Source organism: Strix aluco, chromosome 12, assembly GCF_031877795.1.
Source record: "Strix aluco isolate bStrAlu1 chromosome 12, bStrAlu1.hap1, whole genome shotgun sequence".
NCBI lineage: Eukaryota > Metazoa > Chordata > Aves > Strigiformes > Strigidae > Strix > Strix aluco.
Window position 1 is genome coordinate 18,560,247 of NC_133942.1, and position 6,000 is coordinate 18,566,246.

At 50.7% G+C, this 6,000-nt stretch overlaps 1 protein-coding gene across 2 annotated transcripts in view; it reads right to left on the minus strand.

Annotated features, from left to right (window-relative positions):
- Positions 1-4,447, minus strand: part of SV2B (synaptic vesicle glycoprotein 2B) — a 77,796-nt gene extending 73,349 nt beyond the window's left edge. Inside the window, exon 1 of one of the 2 annotated variants that reach the window (XM_074837780.1) lies at positions 4,253-4,447. The gene's annotated coding sequence lies outside the window, so the exon portion shown is untranslated. The remainder of the gene's footprint in view (positions 1-4,252) is intronic. The other variant, XM_074837779.1, reaches the window with a different exon arrangement.
- Between the last annotated feature and the right edge of the window lie 1,553 nt (positions 4,448-6,000).

Here is a 6,000-nt window from a genome sequence, read left to right on the forward strand (position 1 = left end):
GCACTCACCCCATAACTGTGAGTGAAATATTCAGGTTTAGGTGAAATCCAGCTTGCCTCCCTCCTCACATCCCACTCCCCCCCCACACCCTCACTGTCCCTGAGCTGTGTTTTTGGCCTCCCTTCAATGTTTTAATGGAGTATTGACAGTGGTCCATTCGCACTCCAAATAGATGAACCTGACTTGCACCCCCAGAATCACATTTGCAGAGCCAGCCCAAGCAGGTGGGTTTGGAGCATCTTGTCAGATGCATCAGCTGCAGTTCAAAAAGCATCCCTTTTTCTGGTTAGAGAAACAGCTTGAAAAAGTCTAGCGAGGATATTACACTTTGGAACACTGCTGCTTTGGGTCTCTTGTCCTCCTCCTACCTGCTGCCACACTCCCTCGTCTCCACAATTATTTTTAAAGCTCAGTGTTCTTTCCTAATCGGGATGCCATAATGTTCCCTTTTGCCTTGCACGTCACTCGTGTGTCACTCTGCGTCTGGGCCCGCGGTGACCTCTCTGAGCACTTGGCAAGGCTGGCAGCAGCCAAATGAGTCATGAGCAACCTGCCCACACCTCCCTCCCTCCGGCCATTGCCCCCCTGGCTCCCACCGAGCCCTCTGCAGCAGGGAAGGCCTGGGGGAGTTTAAAGCAGTCTAATCCGCAGGCTGGATAATTCATGGAAAGAGGATTACCCATTCTCTGCAGAGCCCTTACCTAAATATAGGCCAGCCTTCCCCTTGCATTGCAGCTCATGTGGCCTGGAGATGCTTTCCCTGCACTGCTTCTCCATCCCATCTTTTAGGGGGTTAACTCTGCTCTCGCTCAAATCTTGGACAACCTGGTTTTAACCCATGGAGTTACAATGCAATAAAATGGGGGTTAGTAAAGCAGAGGCAAGACTGTAGCCCTGTGAAAGCCAGCAGGATCATGGCAGACTCATCCCCAGAAGCATATTTTCTCCATAATAAATGCCAAACTCCTTTAGTGGGGTCAGGGCATATACTGTTTTACTGTATATTCGGAAACCAGTGTCATGGTCCTGAGCTACAGAGCCTGACAGCAATGCATCAGGAGGGTTGAAGGCTAAGTGCTGAATTTGGATAATCCTATGGCAGGTTGCATCCCAGGGAGCTGGGGATGGCGACCTGACTCTGCTGCCCATCCTTGGGGCTCTCCCAGCAGGTCACCAGGAGCGGGGTTATCCCTGCTGCAGGAGGGGATGGGTATTTGCCAGAGAGCTCTGAAAAGAAAATATAATAGGCAACGTGTTACCTTCCCTGCTTGCCCTTGCAGAAAGAGGGATGAAGTTGGGAGCTGCAGAAGGTATCCCTGATGGGTTTGGCAGCTTCCTGGCAGACCACACATCTCTCCTCACCCTTCTCTCATTTTTCAGCTTCAGTCATCTTCCTCCTCCCCTCTGCCCCAGATGGTGAAGCAAGGTCTGACACAGCCAACGCAGGCTCCTCTTTCCTACAGTGTCTTTTTTTTGGCTGTTAAAGCCCTTATGGGACTTTTTTTAGTCATCATAACATTAAAGCGTTCATTAGCGCAGGAGTAATTCCATAATCTTTTCAGAAGAGAACAATTTCAGAGGTTCAGCTCATGATCTGGAAAATCAATTTGCTGACTTGATGATGCAGGAATAGGATTTTCAAGGCTGGTTTTGGCTTCCCCAGCAGGACTGTTAGCAACCCTAGGACTTTGTGGTCAGGCCAGGAAAACGCCACCCACAACAGCTCTGAGCAGCGGAGGAAGGATGCGGGGGCTGGCACTCAGTGCAGGCGAGGAATGGAGCCGGGCTCATGCTGCATCAAGTGCAGGCTGTGATTCAAAAACCAGACCTGCCTCACCAAGTTCTGTCCAGCAGTGTGCTGTGTGGGTGGGACAGTATCACCACAGATCATGGGGGATTTTCCTGCCTTTTTCATCTACTTCATTTCACCAAAAGCAATGCTCCCAGCTCAGAGGTTATTACGAGGAAGAAAGGGATGCATCTTTAACATCTTGCCCTTTCCCTGCAGGTACAGGCTGGATCAATTCCTGTTTTGAAACTAAACCCCCTGTACCAAACACCAAGTGATGTGCTCTTACTCTCCTCATGGGATTTTTCACATTCACTTTGACTGTGCTCTCAGAAGTTGGCGCTCACACCCTATCTGCAGACAAGCAGCCAGATTTGCAGAGACCATCTGCATGTGCAAGGCTGACTTTTGGGGAGCACCCCACGGTGCGCTTGCAGGTTGGGGGCTGCATCAGAACCTGGCACAAGGAGGCATGAAAGCTGGGCTTCCACCTCCAGCTCAGCTCCTTCAGTCGATAGTTGTCAGGTACCAGTGACTTTCATTAAAAGATGTTCCAGAACATAAATGTGCGCAAATAGCTACTTCACGGGACAGACCTCTCACAACTGGGCAAGCTGAACAGGAAGGCTGTCTTCTGTCAGCTGCTCTCTGGGTCTGGCTTTGATGCTCTGGGAGGGTTCCCCCAGCACTCACATTACTCATTTGCAAAATTGTGTCATGAAAACCAAAGGTGTCATTGCAGATCTGATCTCCAGCTGAGTTCATCTAATACCAGTGGACATGCCTTTCACAGCAAGGCCCTGAAGAGGGCAGACATCAGGAGCTAACTAGGACCTGGTGTAGCTCTTGAGACCCAGGGCCCCTGTGTAGGTGACTGCTGCCTGTGGCAGCTCCCTTGCAGGGGAGGGAGACGTTCCCCTCCTCTTTCTGCTGGAGAGTGGAAGAGGGATTTTCCATTGGGAAGAAGAATCAGAAGCAGCCCTGGTTGCTGCCTCTGCTCCCACACCTTCCTCCAGGTTGTCCTGTAGGACAGGGCAGTCTGACCATGGGCATCCCACTGCACGAAGTGTTAGGGACACATGTCAGTTAGGGCAGAGGCACTGAAGTGTATTTCCAAATGAGCAGCAGACATCTGGCTCAGTGCTTTCACCCTCGGATGATCAGTGCAGCATTATTGTATATTCAATATCTGGCTAAGTAAGCAGAGAATTAACCCTTTTCCTCTCTCTTCCCCCAGATGATAACACCAGGGATCCAGAGGAGTAATGAAACAGCAATTTTCATGCCATGTCAGACACATGACTTACTCTCATCCTACCTGAAATTTCTGCCATGACTCCCCATGGCAGGAGACCCCTTTAAGCTCTAGTATGTGCTTACAAGTGCCTGACCTAAACACAGCGAGGGCTTCCCTCAGCACACACCCAGCCGCACCACTCCTCACCTACACATTATAATCATCAAGTTGTTACTTTTTGCTTTTTTTCCTGAGAAGAGGTCATCCCTGACAAGTAACGTCCTTGTGGAGCCAGTTCCTACCCATTATTTTTAATGCTATGGATCATATTACTGCGGTTTGACACATGTAATGAAAATTTCCCATGAACAACACTTGTCCTCTAAAAGAAAAATAGTCCCTGCAGAGATGTACATTGGGATGTGTTACAGGCTGTACTACTATAGGTACGCACACATGCAGGGGAACTTCTCGCCCGACAAACTGCGTCCCGCGACAGCCTCTGTTCAGGGAGCCAGCCTCACCAGCTCCCCAGATCATCGCCTTCTCTCAGTGGCTTCATTTAGTCCTTCCTAACAGAGGTGACTGACTGCAGCTTTAGCTTTAGCTGCATTTAAGCTCTCCTGGAGACAGGAGGATAATGAAGGGAGGACAATTAAAATGGGTGCTGGCAGTGCGGTAACCAGCGGGGTGAACGGGGCCGGTGTGTGCGCGGGTGCCGGCACACCCCCACACCGCCCTGGGGTGCCACCACAACACGACAGCCCCGTCCCCACGCAGACACCTCCTCCTGCCCTCCAGCCCACCACGACCTGGACGCGCACCGGGAGCACTGCTTTAAAACTGCTTCAGCCCGAGTTAAAACTCTAAAGCACAGCAACTCCTCCGCTCCCCGCAGAGCCAAGGGCAGCTAGGCAGGGGAACGGGGTGAGCTGGTGTTGCTGCTTCGCTCGTGGCTGCGCTGACCCCTCCAATCTCATTAAGCTAACAGAGTCCCACAGCTCCCACCAGTTCATCCCAACTCAGACACCGACTCCGCGCCCTTGAGCATCCTCATTTTCAGTGGCGTCTTTTGTTTTAGTTTTTTTGCAGAGAGCTTCTCCCTGCCCCTTGAGCTGCCTCCCCAACTGCCCAGCGCTCGACACTGAGACCCCGCAGGCTGCCAGCTCTCCGGCAGCTGCCTCTCACCCCATTTCAGTGAAGCAGAGGGAGCGACTCGCTCTTACCTTGGGCACCCCAAGTTGTTGGCGGTGCTGCTGCCTGCGCGGCGCAGCGCGGTGTGCGGTGCGGCGAGGCTCTGCGCTGGCATCTCCTTTAGCAGTGATGCAGTCCTGCCAGGCGCCGCATGCCAATGATGCAGCCTAGGGGATCCCAGCCGAGGGAGCCCAGGGCTGGGAGGGAGCCCAGGGCTGCCTGTCCTACCTGTATCCCTGCCTCCCTCGCTCCGGCTGCTAAGCGAGTGGGAAGGGAGTGTGCGGAGGCAGCCAAAGAGAAGGGGAGAGAGCAAGAAGCTGCACGGCAGGCAAAGAGAGAGAGAGAGGCGAAGCTTGTGTAATTTCATCATGGTAATAAAATCCAACCCAGTGCCTATACATTGCAGCTCCCTAGCAGAGTTCTCCATTACATGGGGGATTTTTTTTTTTTTTTTTAATTGCTGTCATACAGGAATGTTTCTAGCTGTAAGTAGAAGGGAATCCCAGCATGACTGGGTATTATGCTGGCATCCTTCATCTCTCCACTTTATATATTAGACCATTGCTACATTCGAGACCCCTCTCCCTGGGATGGCTAGAGGGCAAGGCTGGGGAAGGTGCCATGTTTCAGGGATAATCCTACTGCGGGATAAGCCTGTTCTGTTTAAAATCCCCTTGTGTTTATAATTTGGGAGTCCACTGCCAGAAGAACAGCAGCAGGAAAAATCCTACTGTCCATGCAATTTTGTGCTTACAAGAGACCATGTGGACACAACAGTGTGAAACGTATTCTGTCACAGAAATCTATCCACAACCATTTTGTATCATTAACAGAAATAAGCAGGTAAAACAAGGTGTCTTACTGAGGAACAAAGCACGCAGCTCCTACCTCCTAAGAAAGAATTGCTAGTGCACATGGGGGGGGGGGGGGGGGGGGATGTCCACACCCTGCAACACCCCTTCATGCAGAGATGCCCAAATTAGTCCAGATAATGGGAGCAATAAGGATTTTCGCTGGCAGATTTCCATTGCTCCTTCTGGTAACATAACACGGAAGAGGAACGTGGAGTTACAGGCTTCTCAGAAAGGAAACAGGGATGGATTTACAGGGCAGCATGAATCCCTTGTACTTGCCAAAGGGATAGAGCAAAGAAGTGGAATGGAAAGTCCAGCCACTCATCCTGGCTCTATCAGCAGGTGGCATCTAGAAAGCTACTTTCCCACTCCATGCCTCAGTTTCCCCACCTGCAAGACAGTGCTGGCACTACTGACCTCTCCAGGCTGTTTAAGGACTAGGAGATATCACTCTTCTGGCTCTTTCCAGGGCCCCTACGGGCACACACTCCACCTTTCTTCTCTGCCCTGTATTTTACAGCCTCCTCCCCCCTCAGCTCAGCTGATTTGAATATCCAGCTCAGGTGTGTCTGTAGTTGTGGACAACATTAAAAATTGGGCCTGCAAATTCTCTCTTCATCTGTTTGCTTGCTTGCCTAGTTCCTGTGACTGTACTGGTGGCACCACTTTCATGTGGAAAATGCAGCAGATGATTAATTTAAGGTTTTTCACACCCACTCATTTAAAAATTGGAACTCAAATCTGAAGTTCAGCTTTATTCTCCCTAGCCTAATGCATTAGTTTAATTGCATTTTGTGTTTCATACAGTGCACTGATTGCTTTGATGTAGGAGCACTTCAGAAGTCAAATTATTATCAGCACTCCTGTACACTGTAGGTCAAGTATCAAGGCCTTGGCAAAACTAAAAAGCAAGCCAGTCTATCACA